Genomic DNA, 19,557 nt, shown 5'->3' with positions numbered 1-19,557 from the left:
AGCATAAACAATTGTAGCAGCAATTAACCAATTTAACGACAGACAATCTCACAGGTAACTGCATATTCACATCAAGCTGAAACAAAATACTGGGTCCATGTTTGGAAAGGTATTAACAGTGAACATAGTGGAGAAACTGAGCTTCTTTATTCTGTATGTTTTGTGAACTAACAAAGACATTTGTTTTTGAAGAGTTCTAATATATTCTTCTTTTGCGTTATTTGGACTGTTTTCTTTTAAACAATTAAAAAAAACACACCCACGTATTTCAAGTGGCAAGATCACCCCCCCGCCCCCATTTCCTGTCTGAAATTTGGTGTCCTGAAGCTTTTCAGCCACAGCCAAGCCAAACATCCTTGGGATTAGAGAGCAGCAGAGCTGCACGCAGCCTCCTTTTGAAGCACACCACCAGCTTCTCCTCCACTCTCCCTTTTGTGTGACAGCATTTGGTGTTCTTGCTGCTTTTTGAAATGCCCAGGATCTTTGCACAGCTGGAATTCCACAACTCCCAGGAGAGTAAAGGATAAGTTTATTGCAAGTGCAAAGGATAAATATTTACCAGAATTCATCTGTAACAACAGGAAAACCTTTTTTTAAAAAAAAGATAAATACAATGATAGTCAAATACTGGCCAAGGAATAAAAAAGTGGTTACATCTTTAGTTGGAGTGACCCTATTTTTATATTAAAATACAGACTGAATTTAAAAAGGATTTTTGTTTCTCTATTTGCTTGTTTTACCGTAGTGCCTAAGGGGACGATCAGGAACCAGGGGCGGCAAGAAAGTATACAGCTGCCCTGCGCCAGCGATTTTGATGGCAACACCGGCAAGGGAAACGTGGCAGGGGAGGTAAGGACACCCTCCCCATACCTTAAAGCAACTGCTTAGCATAGCACTTAGAAACCAAGTCAAGCTAAACACAGCTTTGGTCTCCCCAAAATATTCAGTGAAAGAGTCATTTTTATTTTTTTATTCTACCCTTAACCAGAGGCTTAATCCCTTCCAACAAATGTTGTGGCTGGGATGTTGTTGCACTGTTGTTACACTGTTAACAACAACAAGTTGTTACACTGTACCCTCCACCTTCCCTCAACCCATCTGCCACCACTTCCTTACAACTGGTAAATGGACTGGGGATGTCAATATGGACTTCAAGCATTCTAGTACCCTGGGCAAAGTGCCTCTATTCATGTGCAGAGTGCTTTCCTTGAGAGGAATTAATGCAATCCCCTCACCTCACAAAGTAACCTAAGGATGCACTATCTTTGACAGTGTAGAACAGTGGTTCCCAACCTGGGTTCCTCCAGATGTTGATGAACTACAACTCCCAGCATCCCCAGCCATAATAAATTGTAGCTGGGGATGCTGGGAGTTGTAGCCTGATTTTTGTTCTCAGAGCACAATGCTCACCCAGTTGCCATCCATCTGGATGGGCAGCACAATCACTTATCTTGGCTCTGGAAACCAAAGCCTGAAAAAGACTATGAGGCTGTTCACACAAGTAGCCCAACCTACGCTTGGGAAGCCCTGCTTGGGTTTGGCTGCCTGTGTGAGGGGCCAGGATCAGGGCCAAGCCTGGTGCTGCCTGCCCACAAGCCTGAATTTGAAACCTGGGCTTTAACTTAGGTTAAAGGGCCCAAGTGTGCACTCTACCCCAGACATGAAGTCTTCAGTTGCGTGCCATGAAGTCGTGAGCCGTAGGTTGGGTGCTCTAGACACCCAACTCAGTGTGTGCCCCGGTTGCATGCAGCCAGAGCACTAGGGATGTGCACAGAAGCAGTTCCGTGCACTCCTGGGAGGGTGGGGGGTTGTTATAAGGCATGGGGAGGGTTCCTTACCCCCCCACGTTTCCCCTGCCGATGCTGCTGTCAAATAACTAGTGTGGGGCGGCTGTATACCCTCTTGCCACCCCAGTCAGCATAATACCAGAAGTGGCCTGCACACGTGCACATGCACAACCAGGGTGGCAAGAAGGTATACAGTAGGGGTGTGCATGAAACTGGCTAACCCAGTTCGGTTTGAGTCTGAACTGGATTCGAACTTGACCAGCCCAGTTTGGTTCTATACCCACCGACCACCCCCCCCCGGTCTAGAGGATTCACATTTTTTTTAACCATTTAGCCCCTTTGGGGGGGCTTCGTCTAGGCTGAAGTGGGTGGTGGTGGTCTGTGAAGGCTCCCCCTCCCCCTGCTGGCCTCGATCATCACCTCTGCGGCCCATCTAGCCATTTTTTCTGGCCTGTTTTGGCTTCCATTTCTTGGTGCGGTGGCCACTTTGGATGTCGCGGCACATATACGCAAATGGCCTCTGTGAGGCCTGGCATTGCCCAGGGTCTCACAGAGGCCATTTGTGAATGTGTGGCAGCTATTTATTTTGGCGGTCATTTTTTTTTTAATGGCTGCTATGCATGCACAAATGACCTCTGCGAGGCCCTAGGCACTGCCCGGCCTCGCAGAGGCCATTTATGCATGCGCGGCATCCACCCCAATTCAAGATGGTGGCCTTGTGATTGTTTGAGGCAGAAGTGGTCTTATTTATGAAGGTGGTAGTTATCAATTAAGATGATCATAAAAGGCAAGTAGGCAGATTACCAGAACAACTTGTTAATGTTGGAATGGTAGCGGTAAACATCTACAGATCTGAGAACTTGCTTTAGGAACCACAAGTTTGCTATCATCCTCCTGCCCCCCAATGAAATAAACAGTTGCAAACTACTTCAGTTTTAATCAGCCCTTTAGAGCAGACATGTTGGACATCAGGGAGATTTTTTGGATCTACAGGTAGAGGACTTTAACACCTTATGGGGTCAATTTGGAGGGCAATTAATGAACCTTAACTCAGTGACCATCTGCAACTCATTTCCACCTATTTACCTGCCACAGAATTCTTTTGCTGCAACATTCTTAACTGTCACAAAGCTCTCACAGTGTGCTGGTTCAGATGAACATCCTTCATCCTCCTTTGTACATGAGGAGGGCAGAGCTGCAGTGAGAATTCATCTACCCCAATGGCACTAAAGGACATGCTGATGCAATCTCGGCATGCCCTTTAATTGCATGTTCAGGGTGTTAATCCAATCACCTCTCTACACAGGGTTTTGAGGTGCATGTAGAGAGATGATTCAGATTATGTTTCACACTCAGTTTTTTTAATGTATGATGGGTTATCCCAATTTCAAGGCTAGATTGGTGTGAAAGCAGTAAACTCGGCTTGTGCAAAAACGTGGCTCCAAATATACAAAGCCAACGAATGCATGAAGTGCTCTGGCATCACGTGACCATTACCACTACTGACCTCTGTGCAATGCTGTGCTTTTCTCAGCACCCAGGGAGCCCTTAGACTGTAAACCTGCCAGGCCTAGCAATTTCTGGGAAGGCAGTGAAAAAGCACAGCATTGAGTGGAGGTGAGTAGTGGAAATAGATGAATCCATGCAGCAGTGAGGGTGGGTCATTGCCTGCATTATTTGCTTTCTGATATTCAGAGCTGAATGTTTTCATAGGCCTAGTAATAATATTTGGAGAGAAATCACTCTGATAATGCCTCTCAATTGTACTGACACAACGAATCCTAGCACATATGTTTATGACATAAATCTATGACTGAAATGAGAAAAGACACTTCAACCCCACATTTGAATATCATATCTGGCTTGAAGATTGAGATATTGGGATGAGCATTGCTTTGCCTTTCGTATTGTAATTCTCTGTTTCAAGTTTGACCACCTGCTCAATTCTTGCACCAGTTTTCAAAGGCAGCAGTGGTGGTGAGGAAATGCAAATGCTCACCCCCTGAGTTTCAGTCTATGTGAGTTACTGAACAGTGTGTGCGCACAACTGAGAGGAAAGCTGGTCTTGTGGCAGCAAGCATGACTTGTCCCCTTAGCTAAGCAGGGTCCACCCTGGTTGCATATGAATGGGAGACTAGAAGTGTGAGCACTGTAAGATATTCCCCGCAGGGGATGGGGCTGTTCTGAGAAGAGCATCTAGGTTCCAAGTTCCCTCCCTGGCTGCTCCAAGATGGGGCTGAGAGAGAGTCCTGCCTGCAACCTTGGAGAAGCTGCTGCCAGTCTGTGAAGGCAATACTGAGCTAGATGGACCTATGGTCTGACTCAGTATATGGCAGCTTCCTATGTTCCTATCATTTGAAAGGAGGAAAGCCCAGAGCAACAATTCACCCAAGAAGGCTATCTGAGGCTGGTAATTGTGCTGCATCTCTATGTAGGTAGGGGATGAATACTCCAATCACACTAGTAGTAGAACTACCTGCTCACAATGGAGACTAACTGAAAGAAGGTAAAGTCAGAGTACGGTATCGATCAAGAAGAAACATAGAAGGCAATGTCCTATGTGGATGGATGCTTTGGATTCACAGGAACCTTTTGTTAGTTTATTTCTCACAGCACACCAGCAGTTCTCTCATGGCACAATGTTTAGGAATCACTGCTGCAGTCCTTAACATGGAGGAGGATGGACAAGAAACAGTGTTAGGATATGCAAAGCTTGCCCCATTGTTTGTATGGATACAGTATGTCTGTCCTCCCACACTCATAAGTGGTTATTCAGTTTTAACTATCTGTATCGTCATTGCTCGTTACTTGAATATTATTTTCACCTTTGTGCTTAATTGTGCATTATATTCCCATCCAAAGTCTTAGATATCAGTATAATGTAGATCTGAAGCACTGTTTTGTGTGCATATCACAAATCCAACAGCCCTCAGAAAGCTCCTCAGAAAGGCTCACCGCTCAGACCATGTCTGTGCTCAAAGCCTTCATGAAGTGATGGCAGAGAGACTCTGCTATGTAGAAGGAAGTCATTAGGGATGTGTGAATCGATTTGGGTACAAATCGATTTGTACCCAAATCCAGCTGATTCAGGGAATTTGGGCCTGAATTACAACTACTCTGTTCAGGGATAGATGATCAATGCAGCGGAGAGGTAGAAAGACAAGGAAACAGAAAACAAGAAATGGAATCTCTTTGGAAAGAGGTTTTCTGAGCTGACTAAAAGAGCTAGAGCATAAAAGATGCTGCTTCTCCATTTAAATGAAGACAACTTTACAAAAACAAAGTACCAGCATCTGTGTGTGTTTATGTGTGTAATTACAATATTTTTTGTCCTTGTTCTAAAGTAATTTTAAACACAAAAAAAGATCGATTTATTTATTCTCCCATTTCTAAAATGAGCAAAACAACCATTTACAACATTAGGTTTCTCATCTTCTCTCCCTCAACCTACTGCCACGCCCGCTACGCCGATCTTAGCCCTTCCCTGGCCAGTACAGGTCCCTTTCTTCTCTCCCTGGGGAGACTCTGGCAAAGAGCCACCGGTGGGGGCTGAGACAGCAAAGCAGTGAGAGTTTGTGTGACTCCTCGGACCCAAAGGAAGAGGTCTCCTGCCCTAATGTGACCTCTTGGAAGCTCCTTTCTCTCAGTTGCCACCCCCAGAATCTAATCCCTGCAGCCAGCTGATCTTTCCAGGGCTCAACTGCTTGACAAAAAGGAGACTCAGACACTGGCATGGCTTGCAACTGGCAGATCTGGGAAAGCCCCATGCTGGCCAGGACTGCAGGCTCTTCTCTAGGCAGCATTCAGTGAGTTGTGAAATGTCTGCAAATGGCAGTGAAAATGGCAAAGATTGGCACGGCAGGGCGGCATTAGGCTTCTGATTCTTTTTTTTAAATGTAGGGGGGGGGCCTCGTGGTGGTGGTGGGCTCATGGCGGAGGGGGGGCTCGGAAGTCCTTCAGGTCCGGGCTCCAAAATTACCTAGGTGCATCACGGACAAATCATTGAGAACTTAGAGCATAGACCATAGAAGTCTATGGGGAAAGTTTTTTTAAAATGCCAAAAAACCCTTAAAATGGAGCTCTGAAAGTTGCCCCACAAGTTGCTAAAGATGGCCAGACTCCATTTTTTAATTACAAGTTACTCTGGCCATCCTTTGATTTTTAATTAATTTTCAAGAATAACCTCAAAATCGTACTCACAGAGAATCACTGAAGAAAAGTTATGAGACATCCAAGAATCATAGGGGAAGTGATGTAACAACCAAAATTCCCAGAGGAAGTGGTGTAACATTAAATAATCTCAGGGGAAACTCCCAAATTGGCCACTTTATTTTTAGAATTGTAAGTAAAAATATAGGCTAAAACATAGAAATGAAAAATTAATGCATGGGCAGACAGAGAGGCGAGGAGATACAGGGCAGAAGATGGGTCCTTCTTTCCAGCTACAATCGTGGGGGGTGGGGATATCCTGCCATGATTTGGAGCTTCAAAATGCTCCAAAATGCCCCGAAAGGTGTCGGAGAAGTCCAAACCATAATAGTCTTCCCTGTTTCAGATAGGGAATATCTCCGGCCTCCTTTGAAGTCTGAAAGGGCAATGTTGGACCATTTCTGAAGCTCCCAATCTGACCTTGCACAGCCCTAGAATTTTGTCTATGAAACACGAGTTCATAAAATCTTACTGTTTTTTGTTTGTTTGTTTTTGCAATCTGCTGCCAACTAGGCTCACGTTTCAGGGTATTTTTTTTACCTTCAGTGACAGCTAAATTAGCCAAATGAAATTCATAGCAACAGACATCAAAAAAGCCCTGATACAATGCAAACATATTCAGCAAACAGACAAACACTCTAAGATCATAGATTTGACTTTGGACACAGGTTTTCCACGAGTAGGTAATGATGCTTCTTAACTCCTTTCCTCTAGATTCAGCTTCTGAGGTCAAGAGATTTTGGGTAAGTCTGAGGCACTATATCACTTTTGCAGATACTGTAGAATGGGCTCTTTTTTTAATGGCCTTGCAGTATTGCCCTGTATGGAAGCAGAATGAAAACAGACTTTTGCTGCCAGCAATGGTAGTGCAGGGAGACAAGGCACATTAGAGGTTTCAGTCCTCACCAAACTTGTATCTAGGAACCAACCCAGATATAGTTATTTTCAACTGAGGCCTGCATGCTTGTTTCTATTCAGTAAATGGCAGCCATGACAGACGGGGCCCAATCTGGATCAGCCCCATGGTGTGGTGTGAAAGGGGTTTAAGAACATAAGAACAGCCCTGCTGGATCATGCTCAAGGCCCATCTAGTCCAGCATCCTGTTTTGCACAATGGCCCACCAGATGCTTCTGGAAGCCTACAGGCAGGAGTTGAGGGCATGCCCTCTCTCCTGCTGATACTCCCCTGCAACTGGTACTCAGAGGCATCCTGCTTTTGAGGCTCGAGGTGGCCTATAGCCCTCCGACTAGTAGCCATTGGTAGACTCTCCTCCATGAAGTTCTCAAAACCCCTCTTAAAGCCATCCAGGTTGTTGGCTGTCACCACATCTCGTGGCAGAGAATTCCACAAGTTGATTATGCATTGTGTGAAAAAGTACCTCTGTTTGCTGGCCCTAAATTTCCTGGCAATCAGTTTCATGGGATGACCCCTGGTTCTTGTATTATGTTTCACCATGGTGTGGATAAAGGGGTTACCCTTTCACTGCTGTGATCCTGATTTGTATCAGCCCGCATTAGAGTGCGCTGCAGTGTGAAAGGACATCTCTCTGCAGAAATACCTACGTATAGAAGAGTGAGGCAATGGTGTATTTTTGCCCCATCTCTATTTAATTTCTATATTAACTCTTTAATCTCCCACCTGAATGATCCAGCCCTTCACCCTCCTAAATTGGTGAGTAGACATGTCCCGATACTACTCTACGCAGACGACATAGTGCTACTTTCACAAACTAAAATAGGGCTAAGGCGTGCCCTAGCATCTCTGAGTTCTTACTGTGCTAAGGAGGCCTTAGAGATAAATTATTCCAAAACAAAGGTCTTGGTGTTTGCAAAGCGCCCAAAGAACTTTAGATGGTCTATAAATGGGCAAAGAATTGAACAGGTGAAGGTGTTTAAATATCTTGGGGTGGCCTTCCACTCTAGTGGGGGTCGTAAAACCCACCTTAATACTGTTTCTCATAGTCGGCAAATGCCATTAAATCTTTTCATTTCTCATGGGGTGCCCTTTTTGTTTCAGCGGCCATTAAATAAACTCTTTATTGCTAAAGTATACCCTCAGATTCTCTATGGTGCACAGCTTGGCCCTCATGGCAACTTTACTCCTTTGGAAGTAATCCAGACAAAGTTTCTAAGGGCTATTCTCCAAGTTCCCTGTGGTGTTACTAATGCTGCTCTCTGAAGAGAGGCTGGGATCACCATGTTAAAGCTGAAAATTTGGCTGTGTATAATCAAATTTTGGTTGAACCTGGTATTTTTTCCTATTGGCCTTGCTCCTCTGGTATTAGCTGATAGCTTTACATCCAAATGGAAAACAGCATTAAAAACAAAGTTGCATCATCTTGGTACATCCCAGGAAGAACGTATAGGGCAGGGATTCAACCAGGCTATTTGATTTATCAAACAACAAGCTCTAGATATAGAGCTGCAAGAAGAATCTGCACACGAGACAAGAGGGCTATATATAGGCCCTCAAGGTTTTAATCTTAAACCCACCGATTATTTAGATATTCTAGTATCCCAGTTTAGGAGAGCATTGACCCTGGCCCGCCTCCATGTACTTCCTACTGTGGTCTTAGAGGGAAAATACAAGCAGGTACCTTATGTAGCGTGCCTTTGTCCCTGTGGTGCAGGTGAAACAGAGACCACTGCTCATGTAAACCTTTATTGTGAATTTTATAGGGATAGTTGTTCTAAGTTTATTTTACCTTTGCTAAAGAATTGTCCGAGCCACACCGATCTACTTGGAGTATCTGCTGTCCAATTATAAACCTGGGATGACTGTTAATGTGGCCAAATTTTGTTTTACTGTATGTAAGCTTTGTAAAGCCTGCATTACTTAATCGGATATTTTGTAAAATGTAAAGATTAATTGGTCTATGACCGTAATAAACTTTATCTATCTATCTATCAGCCCCTCTTCAGTTCTTTGCCCCATGAGATAATCTCCCATTTTTGCTCATATCCACTCTCTCTTGGAGCAAATACCACCTGCACAAGGGTGCGGGGGATTTGGATCAGAACAATGGCAGGAGCAAAGAGTTAAAGCCCCCTTCTCCCCAAGCCATGGTCTTGATCCAGATTAGCCCCCCCCCAGCTAATTACTGAAACCAGCCCCAATCATGTGCTTAATGTATTGTGTAATTAGACCCACAGACTGGCCTTTCTATGGCTTCCTAGTCTTGTCATAGTGGCCACTGCCTGCGTTTTCAGTTCTAATCTATACACCTCCCAAATGGCCCACTGTTAAATCCTACTTGAAAGATTATCCTTCCATACCCTTTCCCAATTCCTGGATTAATGGTATTACTAATTAGTAATAGTAGTTGGGGAGGCAGTTGGAATCCCTTTAGTAGCTGGAATTGGCCCAAGGGTCACCACTTGCTGACCTCAAATTGAGAGGCAAGTTTTGACAGACAATCCAAAAGTGCTCTATACCAGCCAGGTATGAAAAATAAAATCTATTCTCCAGACCAGCCACTTTTGGCACCAATTGCTTCAGCAATGCTTCACAGTTTCATCTGTTTTTCCGACACACAGGAGAGATTCTTGGTCTCAGCTGTGTAAATGTTTTAACTGGGATTTGTGCTTGGCTCTTCATGTCATTGGTTTCCCTTCCAGCCCACATAGGCCAAAAACACATCTCTACAAGCAGAGACCATCCAAAACTAACAAGGGATTCTTCCCCCCAACTTGAACACACCCACGGCACGTGGCTCACTCAAAGTACAGGATATGGTGCCAGGCAATAAAGTTATACATTTGCCTGATATGAACTTCAACTGATGTATTTTATTTTATGTTTTTAAAAAGCAGCAATATCCCTCTTGTGCGGTTTAATATATCCGATTTGGCAGGAACCTTTTCCAAATGAGGAGACCAAGAAAGCTTTCAGGCACACTAAAAGAAAATATCAAATCTAAACCACAAGGGGGAGAGGAGAAAGAGATTTGCATGTATAATTTTTTTTAAAATAAGATAATATGCAGAGGCTAGAATTACCAGTCTACCAGAATAAAAGCATTTGCATCAGTTTAAGACTTTGGATCAGTTGACACTTTTTTTTTTTTTTAGCAAACCAACATTTTTGATGTGATGTCCTCTTGGTGTGCACACCTAAACTATGTAGCCCATCCACACTAGAGCACCAGTGCAGTCTTTTCTCAGAAGGCTGTATGTGGAATTGCATAGTGCAAGGATGTATTTTTTCCATAGCTACCCCACACAGGACAGGTGCTGGCAAACCTTCAAATGTGGCAGTGGCAGCTGTGGGGCCCGCTTTCATGTCAGCATTCCTACTAAGCTCCAAAACCTGATTTGTCACAGACCCCTCCTCAGTTCTAGAAGTTGTAATCCAAAGATGACAACCACAGTAGAAATGTAAACTGGCATCTGTAAGGTGTAAGTTACAACCTTTTACATGAAAGCCTGACTGCTGCTGGAATTATGGTACCGATTTGCTTTGCTTTATAAGTCTAATTTTACATTGCAGGTTTTTGGTTTTTGTTATAATTTTTATATGCTCTGAGCCACATTGAGTATTTTCACAAAGGTGTGTGTGTGTGTGTGTGTATGAAAATCTGATTGTGCTTGGTAACATTTTGTGTTAAGTGGGTGAAAACTAGGGATGTGCAAAATGTTTTGATGTCAAAATGTTTCAGCTTGAAACAGGCCATTTAGAGAGTTTCAAGCTCAAAACAAAACACCTCATTGGCTGGAGAGAGGGAGGAGGAAAGGGGGAACACAAAAGGAGGGAATTTCAAAATGTATTCAAAGGGACTGGGAGGCAGAGAGTGTCTCTCTTGAAGAGAATACATCAGGAGAACAGCAAGGAAGATTTGATTTTGTGGTCCCCCCTGCTCAGCACTGAGTATAATATGCTGCATTATTACAGTGATAACTATCTGGTTTTGCTGGATCTCAGACTGCTTGCGCTCTCTCTCTCTCTCCCTCCCTCCCTCCCTCCTATATTTCTTGGTGAGCTCCATGTCTGGCCTTGAGACTAACTTGTACTTCACTCACTGCTCCGGTCTGCAATCTGCATTGCAAGGTATTCTCAGACAAAATGTGGCTGAAGTTGCTCTAGTTGACATGGCTATGCTTTCTGCTATGTGTGCTGCTGTGGCAGCTGTTGCAATGCTAGGAAGTAAGGATGAAATTGTGTGTGAGAGAGAAACTTGTGCCGATAATGTTACTGTGCAGGCACTGTGGCTGGCAGTAGATTCTGGGTCAGTGATTCTTTCTTGGCCATTTTTGGACTGTGTTTGAAATGTGTGTTCTGTGTTGGGAGGGGCAGATTCTGTTTTACTGTGTGCTTCTGCAGGGTTTTTCAAGGCAGGGTTGCAAAATCCATTTCAAATTGCAATGCAAAACTTGAGTGTGAAGTCTGAGTGCAGCTTGTTTCAGACATAGGCAGCAATGGGAAAATTCAAAATACCCCATTGTTCCCCATGGTTAGTTCCTAGGGACACCAAAGTGGGTTGTGTGGTAGGGCATGATGGGTGCTACATACCACTCAACCCACAAAAGAAATGGGAAAGCGGGCTATTTTAAACAAATTCTTAACCTTTGGTGTTAAAGGATCCCATGGGGGTTTTAGGGAAAGATTAAACATTTGTTAAAAATAGCTCACTTTCCCATTTCTTTTGTGGGCTGGGTGCAGGTGCAGAGCGAGGCTGGCAGCAGCCCATGTTGGCCACCACCGTGGCCCCCTGGCCATGCCCCCTGCATCTGACATCAGATGCAGGGGCATGGTCTCCCTCCCACGGCCCTGTTTGGAAGGGAGATCAGCCCAGGCTGCATTAGACAATGACTCTCCCTGCCTTTAGTGGCAGGGAGAGCCATTCCAGCCATGCTGCCAATGCAGTGTGGGCCGATCTCCCTCCCAAACAGGGCTGTGTGGCCCCGTTTGGGAGAGAGATCAGCCCCACTGCATTGGCAGCGAGGCCAGGAGTGGCTGTCCCTGCCTTTAAAGGCAGAGAGAGTTGCTCCAGCACATGCTGCCAATGCAGCGCATGCTGGTTTTGTTTTGAAATGGGGCCGCATGGCCCCATTTGGGAGAGAAATAACACCCCCCACATCTGACGCCAGATGCAGGGAGGTGTGGCGGGGCTGCGAGGCATGGCCCCTGATTGGTAGCAGCCCGGGTTCTTTGAACCTGTTTGCCCAGTGGTGGCTCCGCCCCTGGCTGGGTGGTAGGTAGCACCCATCATGTCCTACCACCCAACCCACTTTGGAGCTACCAATGGGCAACAACGAAGTGTTTCATGTTTTCAAATTGCTGGAACACTTGAAACGTTTCGAGTTTGTTTCATCAAAACAACTGGGGGCAGCCACTGTTTCTACAAAACGTTCTGGCCATCTACGTTTTGTTTTGAGCTCAAACAAAATGCAAAATTTGTTTCATACACATCCCTAGTGAAAACATCCCTAATTAATGGCAAACTGTTACTAAATTTCTCTGTAACTAAAGCCCTATTCAGACACGAAATAAACAAAGTGGTATACTCAGTTACAGGCACCAAAGTGCGTCAAAAGACCTGTCCTGGTGCATCACTCACCGCCTCTACCTCTCTGCTCATGGTGGCATTTGTGTGATGAGGGAAATGCTGTAACTGTGAGGACAAGCGCTTCTGGAATTGGCAAGCCCTGGAATCCCCTACATTAAGCCCGTAGTCTTTGCCCCACTGCACTGAGAGTATCCACCCTGGATATGTATTACTGTCATAGGGAATTTTAAAAAGAAAAGGAAAAGGAAAAAAAGGGGGAGGAAATAGTCTTCTTTCTAATGATGAGCAGCACTTCTTTGTCTAGTATGTCGTAGGTTAGCTTATGTATTACCTCTGATAACTGCACAGAGGCACTTCTTAAAATGGTGACTCTCTTAAGAACCTCTCTCCTGCCCCGAAAACTTCAATTTTAAACGCAGCGCCGGAGGGGGAAGAGCAGTGGGAGGGGCAAGTTCTACCCCCCCCCGCCATTAAAGGTAGACCCCCCTGTGCCGGTCCAGACCCATGCACATCCCTACCCCCCTCCCAATAATTTTGAGCCAGTGAGGGCTTTCACTGCTGGGAGCTCTCTGAGCTCATTTCTAGGCAGGCAGACCTTGCTTTTTTTAAAAGAAAAAATAAGAATTTTTATTAAGAAGTAAACCAAAGACAAAAAAGACAAAGACAAAAAAAAAAGAGGACAAAGACATAAAAATATTTTAAAACCAATCATTCTTCATGATGAAAAACCATTTTTCTAATTAATTACATCAATAAAGAAAAAGTATCTAGAACAAGATAAAGCAAAAGAAATTCAGACTCTTAAAATTGTAAAATCTAATCTAATCAGCTTCTTGTAAGTTACATATCAAAAACACTTATAAATCAAATCCAGAGAATGGGAACAATGTTTGACCACAACGGATATTGTAATTTATAAAAGGTTCCTAGACAGACATGAATGATTCACTAGACAAGCCATGTACATAAGCCAAGACTTTCGAAATAGAAGCATAATCCCACACTTTCAAAAACTAATCGTTCAAGGAAGGAATTTCCAAAATACGCCAATTAGATGCATATATAATCCTAGCCACTGTAATCATATATAAACACAATTCGTTTGATTTAGCAGGAATATAAGGTTTCATCATACTTAAAGAAAAATTTCTGGAAGAAAGGGAATCTTAACTTCTAAGATTTGTTCAGTTTTCATACGAATTTCTTTCCAAAACTGTTGAGCTTTATTGCAACTCCACCACATATGGTAGAATGAACCTAAATGTGAATTACATTTCCTACATTTCTTGGAGAAAGAATCATCTATTTTGTTAATAGTCAAAGGAGTTATATACCATCTAAAGAACATCTTATACCAATTTTCCCTTAGATTGGTTCACAAAGTAAATTTCACATTCTTTTTCCATCGGTATTCCCAATCAGAGTGATCAATCGATCTATTAAAGTTCTGCATCCATTTTATCATATATTCTTTTATCTGCTCAGTCTCAGTTTCATACTTCAATAATAGCTTATAAATTCTGCCTAATAAATGATCAGTGTTTCAGGTGATTAATTCTTCAAATTCAGTCAAATCTCTAAGTTTCCCACCCTGTAACTGTAACTCTTTCCGAATTATTGAGCTGATCTGAGCTTGTTGCAGCCAGGATGCTTGTTGAGTTGGTTGCCTGGAAGAAACTGATTTGTCCAGAGCTAAATATTGGGCCAAACTTTGTAAGTATAGGCTGCCTCACCAAAAGTTATACTTTGAAGAGAATTCTTCTTCATGGAAATAGACATTCAATATTGAGGCCAAAAGTGATAATCTAGGACTTTTTCTTTTCTGGTATTTATCCCAAACATGAAACAGACTATGTCGAATAGTATGTTGTTGTATCTCCAGATCTTTCCTCAAACCAGAAATCCATAAGTAATTATGCAAACCTCTGGTAAGACCAAATTCCTCCATTTGGGTAAGGCTTCCGTATGGGGATAAAATCCAATTCGAAATCCAAGTCAAGCTACTAGCATGATAATAAAGTTTCAAGTTAGGAACTCCAAGACCACCTCTTTCTTTGGAATCTTGCATCACTTTAAATCAAATCCTGGGTTTTTTATAATTCCAAATAAATGAATTGAGCTGACTCTGCAATTTATTCAATATCTTGTCGTCTATCTTTATAGGGATCATTTGAAAAAGAAAGTTCATCTTAGGTAATACATTCATTTTTACTGCAGAGATTCTCCCAAGCCAAGATAGGGTCAGCTTCTTCCATCTATCTAGATCAGCCATAATTGATTTCCAAATTGGAACATAGTTATTCTTAAACAGATCTTTATTGCTCCTTGAAAGATTAATCCCCAAATATTTTATTGGCTTCTTCGTCACTTGTAATCTTAAAACTTTAGAGAAGTATTTTGTCTCTTCTTCTGAAAGATTCCATGTCATGATTTGAGTTTTATCTCTGTTAATCTTATAGCCAGAAACTTAGCCATACTTATGTATCAGTGTCATTGATGTATCCAGAGTCTTTGACTTGCGTGACAGAAAGCAATACGTCATCAGCATATAGTTTTATTTTATGTTCACAGTCCCCCATTTTAAAACTTGAATCCGCTGTTCTTGTCTAATTTTCTCTGCCAAAGGTTCAAGAGCAAGTATAAACAGCAGCGGAGAAAGCGGACAACCTTGTCTAGTACCTTTATTGATAATGCATTTTGAAGACAAGGATCCATTAACAATAATTTTTGCTGATTGTGGTTAATATATATGCTACGAATCCAGGATAAAAAATGAGGGCCACAATTCATTTTCTCCAACACTGAGAACAGGAAAGGCCATTCCAAATTGTCAAAGGCTTTTTTGGCATCTAGGAAAATCATAGCTGCTTTTGTACGAGTCATGGTTATTCTATCAATTGCATTCATAACATATCGTATACTATCTTTCATAAGTCTTTTCAGGATAATCTTTTCGGATTGGTCAGTATGGAATATTTCAGACAGGAAATTTCTTAACCTCGCCGCCAAGATGGAAGTAAAAATTTTGTAATCCACATTTAAGAGGGATATAAGTCTGTATGATTTTGGTCGTGTTGGGTCTTTCCCTTCTTTATGAATTAATGAAATGAATGCTTCTTGCCAGGAGACCGGTAAAGTGTAGTGAGATAATATCACATTCATTACTTCTGTTAAAGGTCCAACGAATTTGTCCTAGAACGTTTTGTAGTACAATGAAGATAATCCATCCGAACCCGGCGAGTTGTTTTTAAGATTTTTTATTGCCGCCCTGGTTTCATCCCTAGAAATAGGTTTATTTAAGCAGCTCCTCTGTTCTTCTGAGAATGACTTCAATTGTATGTCCTCTAAAAATTGTTTAATTTTCTCAGGATCTTTCTTGTCTTCTTTATATAATTTGGAATAATACTGTACAAATTGTTCAGACATTTCTTGATTTGACATAACAAATTCCTTGCCATTCCAGACTGATGTTATAATTCTCTTTTCCTGTTTTTTTCTTATGCTAACATCTGGCTTAATACCTTTCTCAAAATATCTCTGTTTCACATAAGTCATGTTCCTAAATGTCTCTTTGGATTCTATAAGATCCATTTGCTTACGAAGTTCTCTAATTTTTTGCCAAATATCTTGGGAATGATTGATCTTGTGAAGAGCTTCTAAACGGGATAATTCAGTAACTATCCAATCTTTTTGTATTTGTAATTCTTTCTTCCTTTTGGAAGATTCAGAGATAAAGATTCCTCTCATAAAAGCCTTGCTGGAGTCCCAAACGGGAAAAATAGAAACATCAGGTGTCTTATTTCTTTGGAAGAAGTGTAGCAATTCATCATTGCATTTCAAAAGAATTTCCTTTTGTTGTAAAAGAAAATTATTCAAGCTCCATCTCTTCTATCCAGTGTCCAAATATTGGAATTTTACTATCAGTGAGTTATGGTCAGCATATGTTGAAGGCGCGATTTCAACATCATATATTCTAGATAGCAATGACTTTGAAACCATACACATGTCAATTCTAGAGTGTGTTTGATGAGGTTGAGAAAAAAAAGTAAAATCTCTCTCCAATGGGTGTTTATTTCTCCATGCATCTTCAATTGCTAAATTTCTCATATATTCGAATACATTCTTAGGCAGCTTTCCAGAATTCTTCTTATGTTGACCCAATTTGTCCATGAATGGGGAAAGAAAAGCACTCCAATCACCTGAAATTAACAGTTCACCTTCCACAGGGTCCAACAAAAGCTGAAAAAATGTTTGATAAAATTGGGCTTTATTATCATTTGGAGCATAAATAGAGACTATGGTAATTTTGTTTTGCTGGGTTGTTTGAAATTTTACTATAATAAACTGACCACAATTATCTTGTATTTGTTTCTCTAAAAACCAGTTCAAATTTTTGATGTAAATTGTAGGGATGTGCGAAACATTTCGGATACAAAATGTTTTGTACCCAAAACAGCCTGTTTCGGGTGTTTTGTAGACAAAACAAAACACCCATTTTCCAGATCCAAAAGTTTTGTATACAAAACAAAACGTCCCTGTTTCGGCTACAAAACGTTTTGTTGTTTCATTTTGTGGTGATCTCTGAGTCAGTCTCCATTTTGTGTTTGACATCTCTTTGAATTTCCCACCCTTCCAGCCTTCTGATCAGTGACCTAAATCATGGGCTGACCTGCTGACAATTCCCTCCTTGTAACCCATTGGCTCTTTTGCTTCTTCCACTCTTTACTGACCCCACATTGGCCAGGGGAAGGGTTGCTAACCTATGGGGTGCTGGGTTCTGCTGTTTCTGTGGTGTTCTGAGTGTAGATTCTCTGGTAGCATATGAGAGTGGATTCTTGTTTTTCACTGAAAATCTCATATGCTACCAGAGAATCTACAATCAACACCTCAGAAACAACAAAACCCAGTACCCCACAGGCTTGTGGGTGTAGGGGTGGTTGGCACCCTATGTGCACTACACAACCCCTCGCTCTGGGCAACCCCATTGCCCCCCAAGTGGAATTATGGGGCTGCTGAAACCTCCATTATTCCCTATGGGAGAAATCTTAAAGACACGTAAACTTCAACAAATCACGAAAGATCAGCCCTTCGCCCAATTCCTTTGAAATAATTCTGGAAGTTTCCTTGCCCCCATTGCGCACTACCACCCACCACACACTGCTCTGGGTCATCCCTTTCCCCTTGATTTGAAGCGATACATTTGCTGGAATCCCCATTATTCCCTATGGGAAAATTCTTAAAGATGTGTAAACAAAAATAATTCACACAAAAAATCAGCCCTTTGCCTAATTCCTTTGAAATTTGGGTGGTAGCTTCCACCCATTGGACACTACCACCACCCACTCTTTTTGCCCTGGGACCCTTTTTAAAAATCCAAATCGATTCGGAAAATTTGGCTACAAAACAAAACAGGGCTGATTCGGATTCAGAAAATTTGGGTACAAAACAAAATGGGGATGTTTCGATTCGGATACAAATCGAAACAAGAAAATTCCAAAATGCACACTCCTAGTAAATTGTCATGCCATTTTTCTTCTTAGAATCAGAGGCAACATAAAATTGACCCAATGCTTTGCAAGTCAGTAAATTGGCATTGCTTGTCTCAATATGTGTCTCCTGAAGACAAATTATATCCGCTCTTTCTTTCTGTCATAGGGAATTTTAAAAAGGAAAGGGAAAGGAAAAAAAGGGGGAGGAAATAGTCTTCTTTCTAATGATGAGCAGCACTTCTTTGTCTATTATGTCGTAGGTTAGCTTACATATTACCTCTGATAACTGCACAGAGGCACTTCTTAAAATAGTGGCTCTCTTAAGAACATAAGAAGAGCCCTGCTAGAACAGGCCCAAGGCCCATTTAGTCCAGCATCCTGTTTCACACAGTGGCCCATGAGATGCCTCTGGGAAGCACACAGGCTAGAACTGAGGGCATGACCTCTCTCCTGCTGTTGCTTCCCTGCCAAATTCCTAGATTTGGCTCAATAAAGGTTTGGAGCCTGGCCCCATTATGGTCTTGACATTGTCTGAAGCAGCTATAAATGGAGAATACATGGGTGTTGATATTGCACATTTTTACAGGTTATGAAACCATGACAATTTGCTCAAGCAGTGAAGGCCATCTTTCTTCAGTGGGATTTCATTCATCAACTAGGAAAGGAAAATAGGATAGAAGAAAATGTATAGCTTCAAGTGTCTAGAAACTCATAACAGTGCAGTACTTTATGGAACTGCACCCACCTCCAGGATGTGTTTAAGTCTGTAATTCACATTTTACATTTTTGCTGCAAGAGAGACTAAAATACCCATGACAATCACAACTGCTGTGTAGACTGTGGAGCTGTTCTCATGTCCCATCTTGTTCCCTCCCCAGGATTTTCAATACAATGATAACAAATGGAAATCCTATGTGAGAAATTATCAGAAGTTAGCAGCCTTTTAGGGGCAGGCATCACCTCTTCCTGCCACATAGTAACTTCACCTGGTTGAACACTGCATGATTTATAATAATTTACATGCAAGACAAAATACAAAAATTATGTATTTTAATTAAACTATTTCTATTCTACTTCCTCCAAACATTCAAGGTGGATGACACATAGATCTAAATCATAACAAACAAGTAATCAAAACTAAAACATCAAATAAAACAAACTGAAATAACAGCAGAAAATAATAATCAGAGGGCTTCTTCTTCCTCCCTAAATGCCTGCCCAAATAAAGCTGATTTAACAACATTAAAAAAATACAAGAGTAGGTGTCCAAACTTTCCGGGCAGGATATTTCAAAGCCTGGGTCTCATGACTGACAAGCCCGGTCTTTAGCTTTCACCCACCTAATCTCTCATGGTGGGGGCATCCGGAGCAGAGCCTCCAATTTTAGCAAGTAGGCAGGTTCCTATCAGAGGAACTAATCCTTTGGATAGTCTGTACCCAGACAGTTCAAGGGTTTATAGGTCAACATCCGCACTCAGCATTTCAATAAAGGCTATTGGTTTTTCACACCTCATTTAAGAGGCAGCAAAAACATGTTTTAATGTTACTGAGGGCATTAACATATTT

At 42.1% G+C, this 19,557-nt stretch overlaps 1 protein-coding gene and 1 long non-coding RNA gene across 3 annotated transcripts in view; one reads left to right on the top strand and one right to left on the bottom strand.

Annotated features, from left to right (window-relative positions):
- The window catches only part of LOC128327309 (potassium voltage-gated channel subfamily KQT member 1-like), a 556,996-nt gene that overhangs the window by 105,629 nt on the left and 431,810 nt on the right, over nucleotides 1-19,557 (bottom strand). The window lies entirely within an intron of this gene.
- Nucleotides 1-19,557, top strand: part of LOC128327310 (uncharacterized) — a 44,484-nt gene that overhangs the window by 2,952 nt on the left and 21,975 nt on the right. Inside the window, exons 2-3 of the long non-coding RNA XR_008308578.1 lie at nucleotides 746-849; nucleotides 6,711-6,739. This is a non-coding gene — a long non-coding RNA (uncharacterized LOC128327310). The remainder of the gene's footprint in view (nucleotides 1-745; nucleotides 850-6,710; nucleotides 6,740-19,557) is intronic.

The sequence above is a fragment of the Hemicordylus capensis genome, chromosome 5 (assembly GCF_027244095.1).
Source record: "Hemicordylus capensis ecotype Gifberg chromosome 5, rHemCap1.1.pri, whole genome shotgun sequence".
In the NCBI taxonomy this organism is placed as follows: Eukaryota; Metazoa; Chordata; class Lepidosauria; order Squamata; family Cordylidae; genus Hemicordylus; species Hemicordylus capensis.
Note: the sequence above shows the minus strand (reverse complement) of the source record. Positions and strands in the feature narration are given on the sequence as shown.